Source organism: Arachis hypogaea, chromosome 3 (genome assembly GCF_003086295.3).
Source record: "Arachis hypogaea cultivar Tifrunner chromosome 3, arahy.Tifrunner.gnm2.J5K5, whole genome shotgun sequence".
Lineage (NCBI taxonomy): Eukaryota > Viridiplantae > Streptophyta > Magnoliopsida > Fabales > Fabaceae > Arachis > Arachis hypogaea.
This window is the reverse complement of record NC_092038.1, coordinates 20,692,324-20,703,943: the sequence shown is the minus strand read 5'-3', so window position 1 is coordinate 20,703,943 and position 11,620 is coordinate 20,692,324. Positions and strand designations below refer to the sequence as shown.

The 11,620-nt window shown below is 39.6% G+C and overlaps 1 non-coding gene across 1 annotated transcript; it reads left to right on the top strand.

Moving 5' to 3' along the window:
- Window positions 1-5,374: 5,374 nt before the first annotated feature.
- LOC112793994 (small nucleolar RNA R71) lies at window positions 5,375-5,482 on the top strand. The gene has a single exon (XR_003198677.1). It is a non-coding gene; the product is annotated as a small nucleolar RNA R71 (small nucleolar RNA).
- The last annotated feature ends 6,138 nt before the right edge of the window (window positions 5,483-11,620 follow it).

Sequence of the window (11,620 nt, the reverse complement as noted above, 5' to 3'; positions counted from 1 at the left end):
CTCCACACCTTAATCTATGGTGTGTAGAAACTCCACCGTTGAAAATACATAAGAACAAGGTCTATGCATGGCCGAATGGCCAGCCTCCCAATAATCTAAGAACTAGATGTCCAAAGATGATCAAAGGATCTAAAATAATCCAAAGATTCGAAAATACAATAGTAAAAGGTCCTACTTATAGAAAACTAGTAGCCTAAGGTTTACAGAAATGAGTAAATGACATAAAAATCCACTTCCGGGCCCACTTGGTGTGTGCTTGGGCTGAGCAATGAAGCATTTTTCGTGCAGAGACTCTTCTTGGAGTTAAACGCCAGCTTTTATGCCAGTTTGGGCGTTTAACTCCCATTTGGGTGCCAGTTCCAGCGTTTAACGCTGGGATTTCTGAGGGTGACTTTGAACGCCGGTTTGGGCCATCAAATCTTGGGCAAAGTATAGACTATCATATATTGCTGGAAAGCCCAGGATGTCTACTTTCCAACGCCGTTGAGAGCGCGCCAATTGGGCTTCTGTAGCTCCAGAAAATCCACTTCGAGTGCAGGGAGGTCAGAATCCAACAGCATCTGCAGTCCTTTTTAGTCTCTGAATCAGATTTTTGCTCAGGTCCCTCAATTTCAGCCAGAAAATACCTGAAATCACATAAAAACACACAAACTCATAGTAAAGTCCAGAAAAGTGAATTTTAACTAAAAACTAATAAAAATATACTAAAAACTAACTAGATCATACTAAAAACATACTAAAAACAATGCCAAAAAGCATACAAATTATCCGCTCATCACAACACCAAACTTAAATTGTTGCTTGTCCTCAAGCAACTGAAAATCAAATAAGATAAAAAGAAGAGAATATGCAATGAATTCCAAAAACATCTGTGAAGATCAGTATTAATTAGATGAGCGGGGCTTTTAGCTTTTTGCCTCTGAATAGTTTTGGCATCTCACTCTATCCTTTGAAATTCAGAATGATTGGCTTCTTTAGGAACTCAGAATCCAGATAGTGTTATTGATTCTCCTAGTTAAGTATGATGATTCCTGAACATAGCTACTTATTGAGTCTTGGCTGTGGCCCAAAGCACTCTGTCTTCCAGTATTACCACCGGATACATACATGCCACAGACACATAATTGGGTGAACCTTTCCAGATTGTGACTCAGCTTTGCTAGAGTCCCCAATTAGAGGTGTCCAGGGTTCTTAAGCACACTCTTATTTGCCTTGGATCACAACTCTTATTTCTCTATAATTTTTTTTCGTTTTCTTTTTCTTTTTCTCTTTTTTTTTCGATTTTTTTTTTTGAATAGAAATGCTTTTTCTTGCTTCAAGAATCATTTTTATGATTTTTCAGATCCTCAGTAACATGTCCCCTTTTTCATCATTCTTTCAAGAGCCAACATTCATGAACCACAAATTCAAGATACATATGCACTGTTTAATCATACATTCAGAAAACAAAAATATTGCCACCACATCAAAATAATTAAACTGTTATAAAATTCAAAATTCATGCAATTCTTTCTTTTATCAATTAAGCACATTTTTATTTAAGAAAGGTGATGGATTCATAGGACATTCATAACTTTAAGGCATAGACACTAAGACACTAATGATCACAAGACACAAACATGGATAAACATAAGCATAAAATTCGAAAAACAGAAGAACAAAGAACAAGGAAATCAAAGAACGGGTCCACCTTAGTGATGGCGGCTCTTTCTTCCTCTTGAAGATCCTATGGAGTGCTTGAGCTCCTCAATGTCTCTTCCTTGTCTTTGTTGCTCCTCCCTCATGATTCTTTGATCTTCTCTAATCTCATGAAGGATGATGGAGTGTTCTTGATGCTCCACCCTTAGTTGTCCCATGTTGGAACTCAACTCTCCTAGGGAGGTGTTTAATTGCTCCCAATAGTTTTGTGGAGGAAAGTGCATCCCTTGAGGAATCTCAGGGATCTCATGATGAGTGGGATCTCTTGTGTGCTCCATCCTTTTCTTAGTGATGGGCTTGTCCTCCTCAATGGGGGTGTCTCCCTCTATGTCAACTCCAACTGAATAACAGAGGTGACAAATGAGATGAGGAAAGGCTAACCTTGCCAAGGTAGAGGACTTGTCCGCCACCTTATAGAGTTCTTGGGCTATAACCTCATGAACCTCTATTTCTTCTCCAATCATGATGCTATGGATCATGATAGCCCGGTCTATGATAACTTCGGACCGGTTGCTAGTGGGAATGATTGAGCGTTGTATAAACTCTAACCATCCTCTAGCCACGGGCTTGAGGTCATGCCTTCTTAATTGAACCGGCTTTCCTCTTGAATCTCTCTTCCATTGGGCGCCCTCTTCACATATGACTGTGAGGACTTGGTCCAACCTTTGATCAAAGTTGACCCTTCTAGTGTAAGGATGTTCATCTCCTTGCATCATAGGCAAGTTGAACGCCACCCTCACACTCTCCGGACTAAAATCCAAGTATTTCCCCCGAACCATAGTAAGATAATTCTTTGGATTCGGGTTCACACTTTGGTCATGGTTCTTGGTGATCCATGCATTGGCATAGAACTCTTGAACCATCAAGATTCCGATTTGTTGAATGGGGTTGGTAAGAACTTCCCAACCTCTTCTTCGGATCTCATGTCGGATCTCCGGATATTCACCCTTTTTGAGTGAAAAAGGGACCTCGGGGATCACCTTCTTCAAGGCCACGACTTCATAGAAATGGTCTTGATGCACCCTTGAGATGAATCTCTCCATCTCCCATGACTCGGAGGTGGAAGCTTTTGCCTTCCCTTTCCTCTTTCTAGAGGTTTCTCCGGCCTTGGATGCCATAAATGGTTATGGAAAAACAAAAAGCAATGCTTTTACCACACCAAACTTAAAATGTTTGCTCGTCCTCGAGCAAAAGAAGAAAGAAGAGAGTAGAAGAAGAAGAAATGAGGAGAAAGGGAATGGCTTTGTATTCGGCCAAAGGGGAGGGAGATGGTGTTTAAGGTTTGTGAAAAAGAAGGAGTGAAGGAGGGTTTATATAGGAGAGGGGGAAAGGGATGTTCGGCCATTTGAGGGTGGGTTTGGGTGGGAAAGTGGTTTGAATTTGAATGGTGGGGTAGGTGGGGTTTTATGAAGGATGGATGTGAGTGTGGAAAAGAAAGAGGGGATTTGATAGGTGAGGGGTTTTTGGGGAAGAGGTGTTGAGGTGATTGGTGAAGAAGAGAGAGAGTGGTAGGGTAGGTGGGGATCCTGTGGGGTCCACAGATCCTGAGGTGTCAAGGAAAAGTCATCCCTGCACCAAATGGCATGCAAAATCACGTTTTGTGCCTTTTCTGGCGTTAAACGCCGGGCTGGTGCCCATTTCTGGCGTTTAACGCCAGCATCTTGCCCCTTTCTGGCGTTTAACGCCAGTCTGGTGCCCCTTTCTGGCGTTAAACGCCCAGAATGGTGCCAGACTGGGCGTTAAACGCCCACCAGCTAACCTCACTGGCGTTTAAACGCCAGTGGGTGCGTCCTCCAGGGTGTGCTGTTTTTCTTTCTGTTTTTCATTCTGTTTTTGCTTTTTTCATGGATTTTGTGACTTCTTATGATCATCAACCTACAAAAGACATAAAATAACAAAAGAAAATAGTTAATTATAAAACATTGGGTTGCCTCCCAACAAGCGCTTCTTTATTGTCATTAGCTTGACAGAGGACTCTCATGGAGCCTCACAGATTCTCAGAGCCATGTTGGAACCTCCCAACACCAAACTTAAAGTTTGAATGTGGGGGTTCAACACCAAACTTAGAGTTTGGTTGTGGCCTCCCAACACCAAACTTAGAGTTTGACTGTGGGGGCTCTGTTTGGCTCTGTTTTGAGAGATGCTCTTCATGCTTCCTCTCCATGATGACAGAGGGATATCCTTGGGCCTTAAACACCAAGGACTCTTCATTCACTTGAATGATCAACTCTCCTCTATCAACATCAATTACAGCCTTTGCTGTGGCTAGGAAGGGTCTGCCAAGGATGATGGATTCATCCATGCACTTCCCAGTCTCTAGGACTATGAAATCAGTAGGGATGTAATGGTCTTCAACTTTAACCAGAACATCCTCCACAAGTCCATAGGCTTGTTTTCTTGAGCTGTCTGCCATCTCTAGTGAGATTTTTGCAGCTTGCACCTCAAAGATCCCTAACTTCTCCATTACAGAGAGGGGCATGAGGTTTACACTTGACCCTAAGTCACACAAGGCCTTCTTGAAGGTCATGTTGCCTATGGTACAAGGTATTGAAAACTTCCCAGGGTCCTGTCTCTTTTGAGGCAGTTTCTGCCTAGGCAAGTCATCCAGTTCTTTGGTGAGCAAAGGGGTTTCATCCTCCCAAGTCTCATTTCCAAATAACTTGTCATTTAGCTTCATGATTGCTCCAAGGTATTTAGCAACTTGCTCTTCAGTGACATACTCATCCTCTTCAGAGGAAGAATACTCATCAGAACTCATGAATGGCAGAAGTAAGTCCAATGGAATCTCTATGGTCTCATTTTGAGCCGCAGATTCCCATGGTTCCTTATTGGGGAACTCATTGGAGGTCAGTGGACGCCCAGTGAGGTCTTCCTCAGTGGCGTTCACTGCCTCTTCTTCATCCCAGAATTCGGCCATGTTGATGGCCTTGCACTCTCCTTTTGGATTTTCTTCTGTATTGCTTGGGAGAGTACTAGGAGGGAGTTCAGTAATTTTCTTGCTCAGCTGACCCACTTGTCCTTCCAAATTTCTGATGGAGGACCTTGTTTCAGTCATGAAACTTTGAGTGGTTTTGATTAGATCAGAGACCATGGTTGCTAAGTCAGAAGTATTCTGCTTAGAGCTCTCTGTCTGTTGCTGAGAAGATGATGGAAAAAGCTTGCTATTGCTAAACCTGTTTCTTCCACCATTATTGTTATTGAAACCTTGTTGAGGTCTCTGTTGATCCTTCCATGAAAGATTTGGATGATTCCTCCATGAAGGATTGTAGGTGTTTCCATAGGGTTCTCCCATGTAATTCACCTCTTCCATTGAAGGGTTCTCAGGATCATAAGCTTCTTCCTCAGATGAAGCTTCCTTAGTACTGCTTGGTGCATTTTGCATTCTAGACAGACTTTGAGAAATCATATTGACTTGTTGAGTCAATATTTTGTTCTGAGCCAATATGGCATTCAGAGTGTCAATCTCAAGAACTCCTTTCTTCTGACTAGTCCCATTGTTCGCAGGATTTCTTTCAGAAGTGTACATGAATTGGTTATTTGCAACCATTTCAATCAGTTCTTGAGCCTCAGTAGGCGTCTTCTTCAGATGAAGAGATCCTCCAGAAGAGCTATCCAAAGACATCTTGGACAGTTCAGAGAGACCATCATAGAAAATACCTATGATGCTCCATTCAGAAAGCATATCAGTAGGACACTTTCTGATTAATTGTTTGTATCTTTCCCAAGCTTCATAGAGGGATTCTCCTTCCTTCTGTCTGAAGGTTTGGACTTCCACTCTAAGCTTACTCAATTTTTGAGGTGGAAAGAACTTTGCCAAGAAGGCATTGACTAGCTTTTCCCAAGAGTCCAGGCTTTCTTTAGGTTGAGAGTCCAACCATGTTCTAGCTCTGTCTCTTACAGCAAAAGGGAATAGCATTAGTCTGTAGACCTCAGGGTCAACCCCATTAGTCTTGACAGTGTCACAGATTTGCAAGAATTCAGCTAAAAACTGATGAGGATCTTCCAATGGAAGTCCATGGAACTTGCAATTCTGTTGCATTAGAGAAACTAATTGAGGCTTAAGCTCAAAGTTGTTTGCTCCAATGGCAGGGATAGAGATGCTTCTCCCATAGAAGTCGGGAGTAGGTGCAGTAAAGTCACCCAGCACCTTCCTTGCATTGTTGGCATTGTTGTTGTTTTCGGCTGCCATGTGTTCTTCTTCTTTGAAGAATTCGGTTAGGTGCTCTAAAGAGAGTTGTGCTTTGGCTTCTCTGAGCTTTCTCTTCAAGGTCCTTTCAGGTTCAGGATCAGCCTCAACAAGAATGCCTTTGTCTTTGCTCCTGCTCATAAGAAAGAGAAGAGAACAAGAAAATGTGGAATCCTCTATGTCACAGTATAGAGATTCCTTGAAGTGTCAGAGAAAAAGAAGAGTAGAAGACAGAAGTAGAAAATTCGAACTTATCAAAGGAGATGGAGTTCGAATTTTGCATTAAGGGATAGTGTTAGTCCATAAATAGAAGGATGTGAGAAGGAGGGAAGTGATTTTCGAAAATTAAGTAGAAAATTTGAAAACATTTTTTTGAAAAACATTACTTAATTTTCGAAAATGAAAATGGAAAAGAAATCAAGTGATTTTTGAAAAAGATTTTGAAATTAGAAATCAAAAAGATTTGATTGAAAACTATTTTTAAAAAAAATGTGGTTAAGAAGATATGATTAGTTTTAAAAAGATGTGATTGAGAAAATATGATTTGAAAACATTTTAAGAAGATTTGATTTGAAAATTAAAAACTTGACTAACAAGAAAAGATATGATTCAAACATTAAACCTTTCTCAACAGAAAAGGCAACATACTTGAAATGTTGAATCAAATCATTAATTGGTAGCAAGTATCTTTAAAAGTGGAAAGAAATTGGTTTTGAAAAAGATTTGATTGAAAAATTGATTTGAAAAAGATTTGATTTTGAAAAGATTTTGAAAACTTAGAAAAAATTTGATTTGAAAACAAAATCTTCCCTTCTAGCCATCCTGGCGTTAAACGCCCAGAATGGTGCACATTCTGGCGTTTAACGCCTAAAATGCTACCCTTTTGGGCGTTAAACGCCCAACCAGGTACCCTGGCTGGCGTTTAAACGCCAGTCTGTCCTTCTTCACTGGGCGTTTTGAACGCCCAGCTTTTTCTGTGCATTTCCTCTGCTGTATGTTCTGAATCTTCAATTCTCTTTATTATTGACTTGAAAAGACACAAATTAAAAATATTTTTGGATTTTTAATAATAAGGAAAAATCAAAATGCAACAAGAATCAAATAACAATGCATGCAAGACACCAAACTTAGCAGTTTGTATACTACTGACACTAACAAAATGAAAATGCAAATGAGACACACAAGACACTCAAGTCAATAGAATTCAAAGATTAGAGCAAGTAAATCGTCAAGAACATCTTGAAGATCACCAAGATACATGAATGAATGCATGCAATTGACACCAAACTTAAGATGAGACACTAGACTCAAACAAGAAATATTTTTGGATTTTATGATTTTTTTTAATTTTTTTTTGTGTTTTTCGAAAATTAAGTGGAAAAAAAAGATATCAAAATTCTTAATGAGAATTCCAGGAATCAGTGCAATGCTAGTCTAAGACTCCGGTCCAGGAATTAGACATGGCTTCACAGCCAGCCAAGCTTTCAAAGAAAGCTTCGGTCCAAAACACTAGACATGGCCAAAGGCCAGCCAAGCTTTAGCAGATCACTGCTCCAAAAGCAAGATTGATAAAAATCAACAAGCTCTTGTGATGATAAGTTGAAACCTCGGTCCAATGAGATTAGACATGGCTTCTCAGCCAGCCAGACTTCAACAAATCATCATGAAACGCTAGAATTCCTCTTCAAGATTTTCGAAAAAAAAAAAATACCTAATCTAAGCAACAAGATGAACCGTCAGTTGTCCAAACTAGAACAATCCCTGGCAATAACGCCAAAAACTTGGTGTTGTTGCTGGATCTTGGCACTGATGTTACCAAAAGCTTGCTCAAAACTAGAACAATCCCCGGCAACGGCGCCAAAAACTTGGTGTTGTTGCCGGATCTTGGCACTGATGTTACCAAAAGCTTGCTCAAAACTAGAACAATCCCCGGCAACGGCGCCAAAAACTTGGTGCGCGAAATTGTGAACAATACTTTTCACAACTCTCATAATCCCCGGTCATGAACCCCAAAAACTTGGTGTTCAATACCATGGCATTACACAACTTCGCACAACTAACCAGCAAGTGCACTGGGTCGTCCAAGTAATAAACCTTACGCGAGTAAGGGTCGATCCCACGGAGATTGTTAGTATTGAAGCAAGCTATGGTCATCTTGTAAATCTTAGTCAGGCAAACTCAAATAGTAATGGTGATGAACGAAAATAACAAAAAGGTAAAGATATAGATACTTATGTAATTCCTTGGTAGGAACTTCAGATAAGCGCATGAAGATGCCTTCCCTTCCGTCTCTCTGCTTTCCTACTGTCTTCATCCAATCCTTCTTATTCCTTTCCATGGCAAGCTTGTGTAGGGTTTCACCGTTGTCAATGGCTACCTCCCATCCTCTCAGTGAAAACGATTGCATATGCTCTGTCACAGCACGCGGAATTCAGCTGTCGGTTCTCGGTCAGGCCGGAATAGAATCCATCGATTCTTTTGCGTCTGTCACTAACGCCCCGCCTGCTAGGAGTTTGAAGCACGTCACAGTCATTCAATCATTGAATCCTACTCAGAATACCACAGACAAGGTTAGACCTTCCGGATTCTCTTGAATGCCACCATCAGTTCTTGCCTATACCACGAAGACTCTGATCTCACGGAATAATTGGCTCGTTTGTCAGACGAGCACTCGGTTGTCAGGCGATCAACCATGCATCGTGCAATCAGGAATCCAAGAGATATTCACCCAATCGAAGGTAGAACGGAGGTGGTTGTCAGTCACACGTTCATAGGTGAGAATGATGATGAGTGTCACGGATCATCACATTCATCAAGTTGAAGAACAAGTGATATCTTAGAACAAGAACAAGTGGAATTGAATGGAAGAACAATAGTAATTGCATTAATACTCGAGGTACAGCAGAGCTCCACACCTTAATCTATGGTGTGTAGAAACTCCACCGTTGAAAATACATAAGAACAAGGTCTAGGCATGGCCGAATGGCCAGCCTCCCAATAATCTAAGAACTAGATGTCCAAAGATGATCAAAGGATCTAAAATAATCCAAAGATTCGAAAATACAATAGTAAAAGGTCCTACTTATAGAAAACTAGTAGCCTAAGGTTTACAGAAATGAGTAAATGACATAAAAATCCACTTCCGGGCCCACTTGGTGTGTGCTTGGGCTGAGCAATGAAGCATTTTTCGTGCAGAGACTCTTCTTGGAGTTAAACGCCAGCTTTTATGCCAGTTTGGGCGTTTAACTCCTATTTGGGTGCCAGTTCCAGCGTTTAACGCTGGGATTTCTGAGGGTGACTTTGAACGCCGGTTTGGGCCATCAAATCTTGGACAAAGTATGGACTATCATATATTGCTGGAAAGCCCAGGATGTCTACTTTCCAACGCCGTTGAGAGCGCGCCAATTGGGCTTCTGTAGCTCCAGAAAATCTACTTCGAGTGCAGGGAGGTCAGAATCCAACAGCATCTGCAGTCCTTTTTAGTCTCTGAATCAGATTTTTGCTCAGGTCCCTCAATTTCAGCCAGAAAATACCTGAAATCACAGAAAAACACACAAACTCATAGTAAAGTCCAGAAAAGTGAATTTTAACTGAAAACTAATAAAAATATACTAAAAACTAACTAGATCATACTAAAAACATACTAAAAACAATGCCAAAAAGCATACAAATTATCCGCTCATCAGAGGGGGAAGAAGAAGGGTCTGGGGGCATCATGGGAAGACTTGGAAAATGACTCAGACAGTGATGAAGAATCCGAGACCAAGTCACAGCCTTATCTCATGGAAAATCATATAGATCATGTATTCTTTCAAAATCCTGACACTGAAGACCTTCATCTTATGATAGATCACCTTTCTATAAAAATAAGATGTTTTCTACTTGATAATCAAGATCTTGAACAACAAATTATCATTCTTAAAGCTGACAATAATTTTCTCAAAGAAAAGCTAAGGGAGGCCAAAACTGCTTGTGATCTTGTGGAAGAAAATAAGCAGTTGAAAGCTCAACTTAGAAGTTACGAAAGTGATCATTCGGTAGTTGCATATGTAAACTGTTTCAAGGAAAATGAAGAGTTGCTGAAAAAGGTTAAAAGTCTTGAAAATGACTTAGCCAAGTTTACTCAAAGTTCTGAAAATTTAAATCAAATATTGGCTAGTCAAAAACCACTCTTTGATAAAGCTGGTTTGAGATTTTATAAATCTGATAAGAAACCTTCTTTTAAAAATAGAGCTTCTTCCTCTAATGACACAAGGTTTCAAGATCCCACCTACTTTAACAAAACAGCAACTCTAAGGTTTTGTAGGCTATGCAACTGAAACGGTCATTTTCCCATTCAGTACTTTTTTGGTAAAAGAATGATTGGTGATAAAGTTTACAAAGTTGTTTTTTTATTACAATGATATGGGACATAAGAGATGGTTTAACGTGAAAGGATCCAAGAAGATTTGGATACCTAAGGTCACTTGAGCTCATTTTGTAGGTATGCCTAGCATCCAAGAGGAAAGAAAATATGTGGTACATGGACAACGGATGCTCTAGACACATGACCGGAAAGACAACCTTCTTCATAAAGCTTGATGAATATGATGGAGGACTTGTCACTTTCGGTGATGATGGTAAAGGAAAGATAGTGGCCGTTGAAAAAGTTGGTAAAAGCTTTTCATCTTGTATAAATGATGTTCTTCTTGTAAATGGTTTGAAACATAATTTACTTAGTGTAAGCCAATTGTGTGATTTAGGATTTGAAGTTATTTTTAGAAAGGTTATGTGTTTGGTTGTTTGTGAAAAAACTGGGGATATTCTTTTTGAAGCTAAAAGATGCAACAATGTGTATGGATTAACTCTTGAGGACTTGAAAGAACAAAATGTAACATGTTTTACATCTCTTGAATCTGAAAATTGGCTATGGCATAGAAAGTTGGGTCATGCTAGCATGTACCAAATTTCTAAGCTAGTAAAGAAAAATCTGGTTAGAGGAATTCCTAAAATCAAATTTGATAAGGATTTTACTTGTGATGCTTGTCAATTAGGCAAACAAGTTAAATCCTCTTTTAAACCAAAAGATAGAATTTCAACGAAAAGGCCATTAGAGATGTTACACATTGATCTTTTTGGTCCAACAAGAACTCAAAGTCTAGGAGGTAAACACTATAGTTTGGTAGTGGTAGATGATTACTATAGATTTGGTTGGGTACTTTTTCTTGCTCATAAAAATGATGCATTTCATGCCTTCTCAACTCTTTGTAAGAAAATTCAAAATGAAAAAGATTTAAAAGTGGCCCATTTGAGAAGTGATCACGGAAAAGAATTTGAAAACCAAGATTTTGAAAAATTCTGTGATGAATTTGGAATTACTCATAATTTTTCATGCCCTAGAACACCTCAACAAAATGGGGTTGTTGAAAGAAGGAATAGAAGCCTTTAAGAGATGACTAGGGTTATATTATGTGAGAATGAGGTTCCAAAGTTTCTATGGGCTGAAGCTGTAAATACATCATGTTATATTTTGAATAGGACCATTATTAGAAAAGGGTTAAAGAAAACTCCTTATGAGCTATGGAAAGGAACCCCTCCAAATCTTAAGTATTTTCATGTTTTTGGATGCAAGTGTTTTGTGCTTAATAACAAAGAATATCTTGGCAAATTTGATCCAAAATCATATGAGGGCATGTTTGTTGGATATTCCACTACTAGCAAAGCCTATAGAATTTACCTCAAAGATCATAGAACTAT